The 12,617-nt window shown below is 38.8% G+C and overlaps 26 non-coding genes across 26 annotated transcripts; 13 read left to right on the top strand and 13 right to left on the bottom strand.

Annotated features, from left to right (window-relative positions):
* Positions 1 to 561: 561 nt before the first annotated feature.
* LOC121392265 lies at positions 562 to 667 on the top strand. Its single transcript, XR_005960430.1, has one exon. It is a non-coding gene; the product is annotated as a U6 spliceosomal RNA (small nuclear RNA).
* Positions 668 to 844: 177 nt separating this feature from the next.
* LOC121392286 lies at positions 845 to 983 on the bottom strand. The gene has a single exon (XR_005960451.1). It is a non-coding gene; the product is annotated as a U4 spliceosomal RNA (small nuclear RNA).
* Positions 984 to 1,521: 538 nt separating this feature from the next.
* LOC121392264 lies at positions 1,522 to 1,627 on the top strand. Its single transcript, XR_005960429.1, has one exon. It is a non-coding gene; the product is annotated as a U6 spliceosomal RNA (small nuclear RNA).
* A 177-nt stretch (positions 1,628 to 1,804) lies between these two features.
* LOC121392285 lies at positions 1,805 to 1,943 on the bottom strand. The gene has a single exon (XR_005960450.1). It is a non-coding gene; the product is annotated as a U4 spliceosomal RNA (small nuclear RNA).
* Positions 1,944 to 2,484: 541 nt separating this feature from the next.
* LOC121392320 lies at positions 2,485 to 2,590 on the top strand. Its single transcript, XR_005960481.1, has one exon. It is a non-coding gene; the product is annotated as a U6 spliceosomal RNA (small nuclear RNA).
* Positions 2,591 to 2,767: 177 nt separating this feature from the next.
* On the bottom strand, positions 2,768 to 2,906 carry LOC121392284. Its single transcript, XR_005960449.1, has one exon. It is a non-coding gene; the product is annotated as a U4 spliceosomal RNA (small nuclear RNA).
* Positions 2,907 to 3,444: 538 nt separating this feature from the next.
* Positions 3,445 to 3,550, top strand: LOC121392318. The gene has a single exon (XR_005960480.1). It is a non-coding gene; the product is annotated as a U6 spliceosomal RNA (small nuclear RNA).
* A 181-nt stretch (positions 3,551 to 3,731) lies between these two features.
* LOC121392283 lies at positions 3,732 to 3,870 on the bottom strand. Its single transcript, XR_005960448.1, has one exon. It is a non-coding gene; the product is annotated as a U4 spliceosomal RNA (small nuclear RNA).
* Positions 3,871 to 4,408: 538 nt separating this feature from the next.
* Positions 4,409 to 4,514, top strand: LOC121392317. The gene has a single exon (XR_005960479.1). It is a non-coding gene; the product is annotated as a U6 spliceosomal RNA (small nuclear RNA).
* A 177-nt stretch (positions 4,515 to 4,691) lies between these two features.
* On the bottom strand, positions 4,692 to 4,830 carry LOC121392282. Its single transcript, XR_005960447.1, has one exon. It is a non-coding gene; the product is annotated as a U4 spliceosomal RNA (small nuclear RNA).
* A 538-nt stretch (positions 4,831 to 5,368) lies between these two features.
* LOC121392316 lies at positions 5,369 to 5,474 on the top strand. Its single transcript, XR_005960478.1, has one exon. It is a non-coding gene; the product is annotated as a U6 spliceosomal RNA (small nuclear RNA).
* A 177-nt stretch (positions 5,475 to 5,651) lies between these two features.
* Positions 5,652 to 5,790, bottom strand: LOC121392281. Its single transcript, XR_005960446.1, has one exon. It is a non-coding gene; the product is annotated as a U4 spliceosomal RNA (small nuclear RNA).
* A 538-nt stretch (positions 5,791 to 6,328) lies between these two features.
* Positions 6,329 to 6,434, top strand: LOC121392315. Its single transcript, XR_005960477.1, has one exon. It is a non-coding gene; the product is annotated as a U6 spliceosomal RNA (small nuclear RNA).
* Positions 6,435 to 6,611: 177 nt separating this feature from the next.
* LOC121392280 lies at positions 6,612 to 6,750 on the bottom strand. Its single transcript, XR_005960445.1, has one exon. It is a non-coding gene; the product is annotated as a U4 spliceosomal RNA (small nuclear RNA).
* Positions 6,751 to 7,288: 538 nt separating this feature from the next.
* On the top strand, positions 7,289 to 7,394 carry LOC121392313. The gene has a single exon (XR_005960474.1). It is a non-coding gene; the product is annotated as a U6 spliceosomal RNA (small nuclear RNA).
* Positions 7,395 to 7,571: 177 nt separating this feature from the next.
* LOC121392278 lies at positions 7,572 to 7,710 on the bottom strand. The gene has a single exon (XR_005960443.1). It is a non-coding gene; the product is annotated as a U4 spliceosomal RNA (small nuclear RNA).
* Positions 7,711 to 8,248: 538 nt separating this feature from the next.
* On the top strand, positions 8,249 to 8,354 carry LOC121392312. Its single transcript, XR_005960473.1, has one exon. It is a non-coding gene; the product is annotated as a U6 spliceosomal RNA (small nuclear RNA).
* Positions 8,355 to 8,531: 177 nt separating this feature from the next.
* On the bottom strand, positions 8,532 to 8,670 carry LOC121392277. Its single transcript, XR_005960442.1, has one exon. It is a non-coding gene; the product is annotated as a U4 spliceosomal RNA (small nuclear RNA).
* Positions 8,671 to 9,208: 538 nt separating this feature from the next.
* Positions 9,209 to 9,314, top strand: LOC121392311. The gene has a single exon (XR_005960472.1). It is a non-coding gene; the product is annotated as a U6 spliceosomal RNA (small nuclear RNA).
* A 177-nt stretch (positions 9,315 to 9,491) lies between these two features.
* On the bottom strand, positions 9,492 to 9,630 carry LOC121392276. The gene has a single exon (XR_005960441.1). It is a non-coding gene; the product is annotated as a U4 spliceosomal RNA (small nuclear RNA).
* A 538-nt stretch (positions 9,631 to 10,168) lies between these two features.
* LOC121392310 lies at positions 10,169 to 10,274 on the top strand. Its single transcript, XR_005960471.1, has one exon. It is a non-coding gene; the product is annotated as a U6 spliceosomal RNA (small nuclear RNA).
* A 177-nt stretch (positions 10,275 to 10,451) lies between these two features.
* Positions 10,452 to 10,590, bottom strand: LOC121392275. The gene has a single exon (XR_005960440.1). It is a non-coding gene; the product is annotated as a U4 spliceosomal RNA (small nuclear RNA).
* A 538-nt stretch (positions 10,591 to 11,128) lies between these two features.
* Positions 11,129 to 11,234, top strand: LOC121392309. Its single transcript, XR_005960470.1, has one exon. It is a non-coding gene; the product is annotated as a U6 spliceosomal RNA (small nuclear RNA).
* A 177-nt stretch (positions 11,235 to 11,411) lies between these two features.
* On the bottom strand, positions 11,412 to 11,550 carry LOC121392274. The gene has a single exon (XR_005960439.1). It is a non-coding gene; the product is annotated as a U4 spliceosomal RNA (small nuclear RNA).
* Positions 11,551 to 12,091: 541 nt separating this feature from the next.
* LOC121392308 lies at positions 12,092 to 12,197 on the top strand. Its single transcript, XR_005960469.1, has one exon. It is a non-coding gene; the product is annotated as a U6 spliceosomal RNA (small nuclear RNA).
* Positions 12,198 to 12,374: 177 nt separating this feature from the next.
* LOC121392273 lies at positions 12,375 to 12,513 on the bottom strand. The gene has a single exon (XR_005960438.1). It is a non-coding gene; the product is annotated as a U4 spliceosomal RNA (small nuclear RNA).
* Between the last annotated feature and the right edge of the window lie 104 nt (positions 12,514 to 12,617).

Here is a 12,617-nt window from a genome sequence, read left to right as displayed (position 1 = left end):
TGGTATTGCCACTGCGCAAAGCTGAAAAAAATACACTTTGTCAGTTGGGTTATACGAAAAGACCGTTCTTACATTATACTTTATTTTTGTCTTCTACATAATTCATCACATTGTGCTACATTTGTAACACACAAAACGCTCATTTTAAATATAATCTGAGACGTGCTTCGTTTTGTGCTCCTCGCCGGAACACGATCCGCAGCGTACCAGTGGGAAAGTACAGACAATTTTAGTAATTATCATAATGCGATTCGTTCCTTCATACTGTCGTTTCCAAGACGCTCGTTATGTTGTGACGTCATCGTGGCGCAAACGGCAGTTACCCATCCTTAAAGACAGTACGTTCTATTTATGCATGCTGAGAGTCAATGAGACGGTACGATATCGGTTATGGTTGACTTCAGTATTGGAAGTTATGTGTGGCCTCTTTGATAAACACAGACATATGTTCCAGAGAAGAATGCGTAATTTACTACTTGTATTTATGAATGTTCTAATAACCATCTGCATATACACGTACTACATCTTAGCTATATAAACCGAAAAGTGGCTCCTACTAGTGTACTGTTCACGCAGTACATATACTAAAATTGGAACGATACAGAGAAGATTAGCATGGCCCCTGCGCAAGGATGACACGCAAATTCGTGAAGCGTTCCATATTTTTTTTCACTAACACATGAATACAAATACAAATATGCGCGCAAGCATTTACATGACATAATCAACAGAGAAAACAAGCAAACAAGTGAGTAAAAAATCAATAACAACAGCAAATTGTAATGAGAGTTGTTACTTCTTTTTAAACTAGACATCTTTAGTTCTTATATTTTGTTTAGAGTAGCCCCCGTAGAGGCAATTAAAAATTGTGCTAGCCGCCCAGTTAAGGGCGTCTGCACGGGGTATTGGGAATAGTTTTCAACTAGCAATAACCACGCCTCGGATACACCTCACTGGCTATGGTATTGCCACTGCGCAAAGCTGAAAAAAATACACTTTGTCAGTTGGGTTATACGAAAAGACCGTTCTTACATTATACTTTATTTTTGTCTTCTACATAATTCATCACATTGTGCTACATTTGTAACACACAAAACGCTCATTTTAAATATAATCTGAGACGTGCTTCGTTTTGTGCTCCTCGCCGGAACACGATCCGCAGCGTACCAGTGGGAAAGTACAGACAATTTTAGTAATTATCATAATGCGATTCGTTCCTTCATACTGTCGTTTCCAAGACGCTCGTTATGTTGTGACGTCATCGTGGCGCAAACGGCAGTTACCCATCCTTAAAGACAGTACGTTCTATTTATGCATGCTGAGAGTCAATGAGACGGTACGATATCGGTTATGGTTGACTTCAGTATTGGAAGTTATGTGTGGCCTCTTTGATAAACACAGACATATGTTCCAGAGAAGAATGCGTAATTTACTACTTGTATTTATGAATGTTCTAATAACCATCTGCATATACACGTACTACATCTTAGCTATATAAACCGAAAAGTGGCTCCTACTAGTGTACTGTTCACGCAGTACATATACTAAAATTGGAACGATACAGAGAAGATTAGCATGGCCCCTGCGCAAGGATGACACGCAAATTCGTGAAGCGTTCCATATTTTTTTTCACTAACACATGAATACAAATACAAATATGCGCGCAAGCATTTACATGACATAATCAACAGAGAAAACAAGCAAACAAGTGAGTAAAAAATCAATAACAACAGCAAATTGTAATGAGAGTTGTTACTTCTTTTTAAACTAGACATCTTTAGTTCTTATATTTTGTTTAGAGTAGCCCCCGTAGAGGCAATTAAAAATTGTGCTAGCCGCCCAGTTAAGGGCGTCTGCACGGGGTATTGGGAATAGTTTTCAACTAGCAATAACCACGCCTCGGATACACCTCACTGGCTATGGTATTGCCACTGCGCAAAGCTGAAAAAAATACACTTTGTCAGTTGGGTTATACGAAAAGACCGTTCTTACATTATACTTTATTTTTGTCTTCTACATAATTCATCACATTGTGCTACATTTGTAACACACAAAACGCTCATTTTAAATATAATCTGAGACGTGCTTCGTTTTGTGCTCCTCGCCGGAACACGATCCGCAGCGTACCAGTGGGAAAGTACAGACAATTTTAGTAATTATCATAATGCGATTCGTTCCTTCATACTACTGTCGTTTCCAAGACGCTCGTTATGTTGTGACGTCATCGTGGCGCAAACGGCAGTTACCCATCCTTAAAGACAGTACGTTCTATTTATGCATGCTGAGAGTCAATGAGACGGTACGATATCGGTTATGGTTGACTTCAGTATTGGAAGTTATGTGTGGCCTCTTTGATAAACACAGACATATGTTCCAGAGAAGAATGCGTAATTTACTACTTGTATTTATGAATGTTCTAATAACCATCTGCATATACACGTACTACATCTTAGCTATATAAACCGAAAAGTGGCTCCTACTAGTGTACTGTTCACGCAGTACATATACTAAAATTGGAACGATACAGAGAAGATTAGCATGGCCCCTGCGCAAGGATGACACGCAAATTCGTGAAGCGTTCCATATTTTTTTTCACTAACACATGAATACAAATACAAATATGCGCGCAAGCATTTACATGACATAATCAACAGAGAAAACAAGCAAACAAGTGAGTAAAAAATCAATAACAACAGCAAATTGTAATGAGAGTTGTTACTTCTTTTTAAACTAGACATCTTTAGTTCTTATATTTTGTTTAGAGTAGCCCCCGTAGAGGCAATTAAAAATTGTGCTAGCCGCCCAGTTAAGGGCGTCTGCACGGGGTATTGGGAATAGTTTTCAACTAGCAATAACCACGCCTCGGATACACCTCACTGGCTATGGTATTGCCACTGCGCAAAGCTGAAAAAAATACACTTTGTCAGTTGGGTTATACGAAAAGACCGTTCTTACATTATACTTTATTTTTGTCTTCTACATAATTCATCACATTGTGCTACATTTGTAACACACAAAACGCTCATTTTAAATATAATCTGAGACGTGCTTCGTTTTGTGCTCCTCGCCGGAACACGATCCGCAGCGTACCAGTGGGAAAGTACAGACAATTTTAGTAATTATCATAATGCGATTCGTTCCTTCATACTGTCGTTTCCAAGACGCTCGTTATGTTGTGACGTCATCGTGGCGCAAACGGCAGTTACCCATCCTTAAAGACAGTACGTTCTATTTATGCATGCTGAGAGTCAATGAGACGGTACGATATCGGTTATGGTTGACTTCAGTATTGGAAGTTATGTGTGGCCTCTTTGATAAACACAGACATATGTTCCAGAGAAGAATGCGTAATTTACTACTTGTATTTATGAATGTTCTAATAACCATCTGCATATACACGTACTACATCTTAGCTATATAAACCGAAAAGTGGCTCCTACTAGTGTACTGTTCACGCAGTACATATACTAAAATTGGAACGATACAGAGAAGATTAGCATGGCCCCTGCGCAAGGATGACACGCAAATTCGTGAAGCGTTCCATATTTTTTTTCACTAACACATGAATACAAATACAAATATGCGCGCAAGCATTTACATGACATAATCAACAGAGAAAACAAGCAAACAAGTGAGTAAAAAATCAATAACAACAGCAAATTGTAATGTAATGAGAGTTGTTACTTCTTTTTAACTAGACATCTTTAGTTCTTATATTTTGTTTAGAGTAGCCCCCGTAGAGGCAATTAAAAATTGTGCTAGCCGCCCAGTTAAGGGCGTCTGCACGGGGTATTGGGAATAGTTTTCAACTAGCAATAACCACGCCTCGGATACACCTCACTGGCTATGGTATTGCCACTGCGCAAAGCTGAAAAAAATACACTTTGTCAGTTGGGTTATACGAAAAGACCGTTCTTACATTATACTTTATTTTTGTCTTCTACATAATTCATCACATTGTGCTACATTTGTAACACACAAAACGCTCATTTTAAATATAATCTGAGACGTGCTTCGTTTTGTGCTCCTCGCCGGAACACGATCCGCAGCGTACCAGTGGGAAAGTACAGACAATTTTAGTAATTATCATAATGCGATTCGTTCCTTCATACTGTCGTTTCCAAGACGCTCGTTATGTTGTGACGTCATCGTGGCGCAAACGGCAGTTACCCATCCTTAAAGACAGTACGTTCTATTTATGCATGCTGAGAGTCAATGAGACGGTACGATATCGGTTATGGTTGACTTCAGTATTGGAAGTTATGTGTGGCCTCTTTGATAAACACAGACATATGTTCCAGAGAAGAATGCGTAATTTACTACTTGTATTTATGAATGTTCTAATAACCATCTGCATATACACGTACTACATCTTAGCTATATAAACCGAAAAGTGGCTCCTACTAGTGTACTGTTCACGCAGTACATATACTAAAATTGGAACGATACAGAGAAGATTAGCATGGCCCCTGCGCAAGGATGACACGCAAATTCGTGAAGCGTTCCATATTTTTTTTCACTAACACATGAATACAAATACAAATATGCGCGCAAGCATTTACATGACATAATCAACAGAGAAAACAAGCAAACAAGTGAGTAAAAAATCAATAACAACAGCAAATTGTAATGAGAGTTGTTACTTCTTTTTAAACTAGACATCTTTAGTTCTTATATTTTGTTTAGAGTAGCCCCCGTAGAGGCAATTAAAAATTGTGCTAGCCGCCCAGTTAAGGGCGTCTGCACGGGGTATTGGGAATAGTTTTCAACTAGCAATAACCACGCCTCGGATACACCTCACTGGCTATGGTATTGCCACTGCGCAAAGCTGAAAAAAATACACTTTGTCAGTTGGGTTATACGAAAAGACCGTTCTTACATTATACTTTATTTTTGTCTTCTACATAATTCATCACATTGTGCTACATTTGTAACACACAAAACGCTCATTTTAAATATAATCTGAGACGTGCTTCGTTTTGTGCTCCTCGCCGGAACACGATCCGCAGCGTACCAGTGGGAAAGTACAGACAATTTTAGTAATTATCATAATGCGATTCGTTCCTTCATACTGTCGTTTCCAAGACGCTCGTTATGTTGTGACGTCATCGTGGCGCAAACGGCAGTTACCCATCCTTAAAGACAGTACGTTCTATTTATGCATGCTGAGAGTCAATGAGACGGTACGATATCGGTTATGGTTGACTTCAGTATTGGAAGTTATGTGTGGCCTCTTTGATAAACACAGACATATGTTCCAGAGAAGAATGCGTAATTTACTACTTGTATTTATGAATGTTCTAATAACCATCTGCATATACACGTACTACATCTTAGCTATATAAACCGAAAAGTGGCTCCTACTAGTGTACTGTTCACGCAGTACATATACTAAAATTGGAACGATACAGAGAAGATTAGCATGGCCCCTGCGCAAGGATGACACGCAAATTCGTGAAGCGTTCCATATTTTTTTTCACTAACACATGAATACAAATACAAATATGCGCGCAAGCATTTACATGACATAATCAACAGAGAAAACAAGCAAACAAGTGAGTAAAAAATCAATAACAACAGCAAATTGTAATGAGAGTTGTTACTTCTTTTTAAACTAGACATCTTTAGTTCTTATATTTTGTTTAGAGTAGCCCCCGTAGAGGCAATTAAAAATTGTGCTAGCCGCCCAGTTAAGGGCGTCTGCACGGGGTATTGGGAATAGTTTTCAACTAGCAATAACCACGCCTCGGATACACCTCACTGGCTATGGTATTGCCACTGCGCAAAGCTGAAAAAAATACACTTTGTCAGTTGGGTTATACGAAAAGACCGTTCTTACATTATACTTTATTTTTGTCTTCTACATAATTCATCACATTGTGCTACATTTGTAACACACAAAACGCTCATTTTAAATATAATCTGAGACGTGCTTCGTTTTGTGCTCCTCGCCGGAACACGATCCGCAGCGTACCAGTGGGAAAGTACAGACAATTTTAGTAATTATCATAATGCGATTCGTTCCTTCATACTGTCGTTTCCAAGACGCTCGTTATGTTGTGACGTCATCGTGGCGCAAACGGCAGTTACCCATCCTTAAAGACAGTACGTTCTATTTATGCATGCTGAGAGTCAATGAGACGGTACGATATCGGTTATGGTTGACTTCAGTATTGGAAGTTATGTGTGGCCTCTTTGATAAACACAGACATATGTTCCAGAGAAGAATGCGTAATTTACTACTTGTATTTATGAATGTTCTAATAACCATCTGCATATACACGTACTACATCTTAGCTATATAAACCGAAAAGTGGCTCCTACTAGTGTACTGTTCACGCAGTACATATACTAAAATTGGAACGATACAGAGAAGATTAGCATGGCCCCTGCGCAAGGATGACACGCAAATTCGTGAAGCGTTCCATATTTTTTTTCACTAACACATGAATACAAATACAAATATGCGCGCAAGCATTTACATGACATAATCAACAGAGAAAACAAGCAAACAAGTGAGTAAAAAATCAATAACAACAGCAAATTGTAATGAGAGTTGTTACTTCTTTTTAAACTAGACATCTTTAGTTCTTATATTTTGTTTAGAGTAGCCCCCGTAGAGGCAATTAAAAATTGTGCTAGCCGCCCAGTTAAGGGCGTCTGCACGGGGTATTGGGAATAGTTTTCAACTAGCAATAACCACGCCTCGGATACACCTCACTGGCTATGGTATTGCCACTGCGCAAAGCTGAAAAAAATACACTTTGTCAGTTGGGTTATACGAAAAGACCGTTCTTACATTATACTTTATTTTTGTCTTCTACATAATTCATCACATTGTGCTACATTTGTAACACACAAAACGCTCATTTTAAATATAATCTGAGACGTGCTTCGTTTTGTGCTCCTCGCCGGAACACGATCCGCAGCGTACCAGTGGGAAAGTACAGACAATTTTAGTAATTATCATAATGCGATTCGTTCCTTCATACTGTCGTTTCCAAGACGCTCGTTATGTTGTGACGTCATCGTGGCGCAAACGGCAGTTACCCATCCTTAAAGACAGTACGTTCTATTTATGCATGCTGAGAGTCAATGAGACGGTACGATATCGGTTATGGTTGACTTCAGTATTGGAAGTTATGTGTGGCCTCTTTGATAAACACAGACATATGTTCCAGAGAAGAATGCGTAATTTACTACTTGTATTTATGAATGTTCTAATAACCATCTGCATATACACGTACTACATCTTAGCTATATAAACCGAAAAGTGGCTCCTACTAGTGTACTGTTCACGCAGTACATATACTAAAATTGGAACGATACAGAGAAGATTAGCATGGCCCCTGCGCAAGGATGACACGCAAATTCGTGAAGCGTTCCATATTTTTTTTCACTAACACATGAATACAAATACAAATATGCGCGCAAGCATTTACATGACATAATCAACAGAGAAAACAAGCAAACAAGTGAGTAAAAAATCAATAACAACAGCAAATTGTAATGAGAGTTGTTACTTCTTTTTAAACTAGACATCTTTAGTTCTTATATTTTGTTTAGAGTAGCCCCCGTAGAGGCAATTAAAAATTGTGCTAGCCGCCCAGTTAAGGGCGTCTGCACGGGGTATTGGGAATAGTTTTCAACTAGCAATAACCACGCCTCGGATACACCTCACTGGCTATGGTATTGCCACTGCGCAAAGCTGAAAAAAATACACTTTGTCAGTTGGGTTATACGAAAAGACCGTTCTTACATTATACTTTATTTTTGTCTTCTACATAATTCATCACATTGTGCTACATTTGTAACACACAAAACGCTCATTTTAAATATAATCTGAGACGTGCTTCGTTTTGTGCTCCTCGCCGGAACACGATCCGCAGCGTACCAGTGGGAAAGTACAGACAATTTTAGTAATTATCATAATGCGATTCGTTCCTTCATACTGTCGTTTCCAAGACGCTCGTTATGTTGTGACGTCATCGTGGCGCAAACGGCAGTTACCCATCCTTAAAGACAGTACGTTCTATTTATGCATGCTGAGAGTCAATGAGACGGTACGATATCGGTTATGGTTGACTTCAGTATTGGAAGTTATGTGTGGCCTCTTTGATAAACACAGACATATGTTCCAGAGAAGAATGCGTAATTTACTACTTGTATTTATGAATGTTCTAATAACCATCTGCATATACACGTACTACATCTTAGCTATATAAACCGAAAAGTGGCTCCTACTAGTGTACTGTTCACGCAGTACATATACTAAAATTGGAACGATACAGAGAAGATTAGCATGGCCCCTGCGCAAGGATGACACGCAAATTCGTGAAGCGTTCCATATTTTTTTTCACTAACACATGAATACAAATACAAATATGCGCGCAAGCATTTACATGACATAATCAACAGAGAAAACAAGCAAACAAGTGAGTAAAAAATCAATAACAACAGCAAATTGTAATGAGAGTTGTTACTTCTTTTTAAACTAGACATCTTTAGTTCTTATATTTTGTTTAGAGTAGCCCCCGTAGAGGCAATTAAAAATTGTGCTAGCCGCCCAGTTAAGGGCGTCTGCACGGGGTATTGGGAATAGTTTTCAACTAGCAATAACCACGCCTCGGATACACCTCACTGGCTATGGTATTGCCACTGCGCAAAGCTGAAAAAAATACACTTTGTCAGTTGGGTTATACGAAAAGACCGTTCTTACATTATACTTTATTTTTGTCTTCTACATAATTCATCACATTGTGCTACATTTGTAACACACAAAACGCTCATTTTAAATATAATCTGAGACGTGCTTCGTTTTGTGCTCCTCGCCGGAACACGATCCGCAGCGTACCAGTGGGAAAGTACAGACAATTTTAGTAATTATCATAATGCGATTCGTTCCTTCATACTGTCGTTTCCAAGACGCTCGTTATGTTGTGACGTCATCGTGGCGCAAACGGCAGTTACCCATCCTTAAAGACAGTACGTTCTATTTATGCATGCTGAGAGTCAATGAGACGGTACGATATCGGTTATGGTTGACTTCAGTATTGGAAGTTATGTGTGGCCTCTTTGATAAACACAGACATATGTTCCAGAGAAGAATGCGTAATTTACTACTTGTATTTATGAATGTTCTAATAACCATCTGCATATACACGTACTACATCTTAGCTATATAAACCGAAAAGTGGCTCCTACTAGTGTACTGTTCACGCAGTACATATACTAAAATTGGAACGATACAGAGAAGATTAGCATGGCCCCTGCGCAAGGATGACACGCAAATTCGTGAAGCGTTCCATATTTTTTTTCACTAACACATGAATACAAATACAAATATGCGCGCAAGCATTTACATGACATAATCAACAGAGAAAACAAGCAAACAAGTGAGTAAAAAATCAATAACAACAGCAAATTGTAATGAGAGTTGTTACTTCTTTTTAAACTAGACATCTTTAGTTCTTATATTTTGTTTAGAGTAGCCCCCGTAGAGGCAATTAAAAATTGTGCTAGCCGCCCAGTTAAGGGCGTCTGCACGGGGTATTGGGAATAGTTTTCAACTAGCAATAACCACGCCTCGGATACACCTCACTGGCTATGGTATTGCCACTGCGCAAAGCTGAAAAAAATACACTTTGTCAGTTGGGTTATACGAAAAGACCGTTCTTACATTATACTTTATTTTTGTCTTCTACATAATTCATCACATTGTGCTACATTTGTAACACACAAAACGCTCATTTTAAATATAATCTGAGACGTGCTTCGTTTTGTGCTCCTCGCCGGAACACGATCCGCAGCGTACCAGTGGGAAAGTACAGACAATTTTAGTAATTATCATAATGCGATTCGTTCCTTCATACTGTCGTTTCCAAGACGCTCGTTATGTTGTGACGTCATCGTGGCGCAAACGGCAGTTACCCATCCTTAAAGACAGTACGTTCTATTTATGCATGCTGAGAGTCAATGAGACGGTACGATATCGGTTATGGTTGACTTCAGTATTGGAAGTTATGTGTGGCCTCTTTGATAAACACAGACATATGTTCCAGAGAAGAATGCGTAATTTACTACTTGTATTTATGAATGTTCTAATAACCATCTGCATATACACGTACTACATCTTAGCTATATAAACCGAAAAGTGGCTCCTACTAGTGTACTGTTCACGCAGTACATATACTAAAATTGGAACGATACAGAGAAGATTAGCATGGCCCCTGCGCAAGGATGACACGCAAATTCGTGAAGCGTTCCATATTTTTTTTCACTAACACATGAATACAAATACAAATATGCGCGCAAGCATTTACATGACATAATCAACAGAGAAAACAAGCAAACAAGTGAGTAAAAAATCAATAACAACAGCAAATTGTAATGAGAGTTGTTACTTCTTTTTAAACTAGACATCTTTAGTTCTTATATTTTGTTTAGAGTAGCCCCCGTAGAGGCAATTAAAAATTGTGCTAGCCGCCCAGTTAAGGGCGTCTGCACGGGGTATTGGGAATAGTTTTCAACTAGCAATAACCACGCCTCGGATACACCTCACTGGCTATGGTATTGCCACTGCGCAAAGCTGAAAAAAATACACTTTGTCAGTTGGGTTATACGAAAAGACCGTTCTTACATTATACTTTATTTTTGTCTTCTACATAATTCATCACATTGTGCTACATTTGTAACACACAAAACGCTCATTTTAAATATAATCTGAGACGTGCTTCGTTTTGTGCTCCTCGCCGGAACACGATCCGCAGCGTACCAGTGGGAAAGTACAGACAATTTTAGTAATTATCATAATGCGATTCGTTCCTTCATACTGTCGTTTCCAAGACGCTCGTTATGTTGTGACGTCATCGTGGCGCAAACGGCAGTTACCCATCCTTAAAGACAGTACGTTCTATTTATGCATGCTGAGAGTCAATGAGACGGTACGATATCGGTTATGGTTGACTTCAGTATTGGAAGTTATGTGTGGCCTCTTTGATAAACACAGACATATGTTCCAGAGAAGAATGCGTAATTTACTACTTGTATTTATGAATGTTCTAATAACCATCTGCATATACACGTACTACATCTTAGCTATATAAACCGAAAAGTGGCTCCTACTAGTGTACTGTTCACGCAGTACATATACTAAAATTGGAACGATACAGAGAAGATTAGCATGGCCCCTGCGCAAGGATGACACGCAAATTCGTGAAGCGTTCCATATTTTTTTTCACTAACACATGAATACAAATACAAATATGCGCGCAAGCATTTACATGACATAATCAACAGAGAAAACAAGCAAACAAGTGAGTAAAAAATCAATAACAACAGCAAATTGTAATGAGAGTTGTTACTTCTTTTTAAACTAGACATCTTTAGTTCTTATATTTTGTTTAGAGTAGCCCCCGTAGAGGCAATTAAAAATTGTGCTAGCCGCCCAGTTAAGGGCGTCTGCACGGGGTATTGGGAATAGTTTTCAACTAGCAATAACCACGCCTCGGATACACCTCACTGGCTATGGTATTGCCACTGCGCAAAGCTGAAAAAAATACACTTTGTCAGTTGGGTTATACGAAAAGACCGTTCTTACATTATACTTTATTTTTGTCTTCTACATAATTCATCACATTGTGCTACATTTGTAACACACAAAACGCTCATTTTAAATATAATCTGAGACGTGCTTCTTCGTTTTGTGCTCCTCGCCGGAACACGATCCGCAGCGTACCAGTGGGAAAGTACAGACAATTTTAGTAATTATCATAATGCGATTCGTTCCTTCATACTGTCGTTTCCAAGACGCTCGTTATGTTGTGACGTCATCGTGGCGCAAACGGCAGTTACCCATCCTTAAAGACAGTACGTTCTATTTATGCATGCTGAGAGTCAATGAGACGGTACGATATCGGTTATGGTTGACTTCAGTATTGGAAGTTATGTGTGGCCTCTTTGATAAACACAGACATATGTTCCAGAGAAGAATGCGTAATTTACTACTTGTATTTATGAATGTTCTAATAACCATCTGCATATACACGTACTACATCTTAGCTATATAAACCGAAAAGTGGCTCCTACTAGTGTACTGTTCACGCAGTACATATACTAAAATTGGAACGATACAGAGAAGATTAGCATGGCCCCTGCGCAAGGATGACACGCAAATTCGTGAAGCGTTCCATATTTTTTTTCACTAACACATGAATACAAATACAAATATGCGCGCAAGCATTTACATGACATAATCAACAGAGAAAACAAGCAAACAAGTGAGTAAAAAATCAATAACAACAGCAAATTGTAATGAGAGTTGTTACTTCTTTTTAAACTAGACATCTTTAGTTCTTATATTTTGTTTAGAGTAGCCCCCGTAGAGGCAATTAAAAATTGTGCTAGCCGCCCAGTTAAGGGCGTCTGCACGGGGTATTGGGAATAGTTTTCAACTAGCAATAACCACGCCTCGGATACACCTCACTGGCTATGGTATTGCCACTGCGCAAAGCTGAAAAAAATACACTTTGTCAGTTGGGTTATACGAAAAGACCGTTCTTACATTATACTTTATTTTTGTCTTCTACATAATTCATCACATTGTGCTACATTTGTAA

This window comes from Gigantopelta aegis, unplaced genomic scaffold, assembly GCF_016097555.1.
Source record: "Gigantopelta aegis isolate Gae_Host unplaced genomic scaffold, Gae_host_genome ctg3592_pilon_pilon:::debris, whole genome shotgun sequence".
Taxonomy (NCBI): Eukaryota; Metazoa; Mollusca; class Gastropoda; order Neomphalida; family Peltospiridae; genus Gigantopelta; species Gigantopelta aegis.
This window is presented reverse-complemented; position numbering and strand designations above follow the sequence as displayed.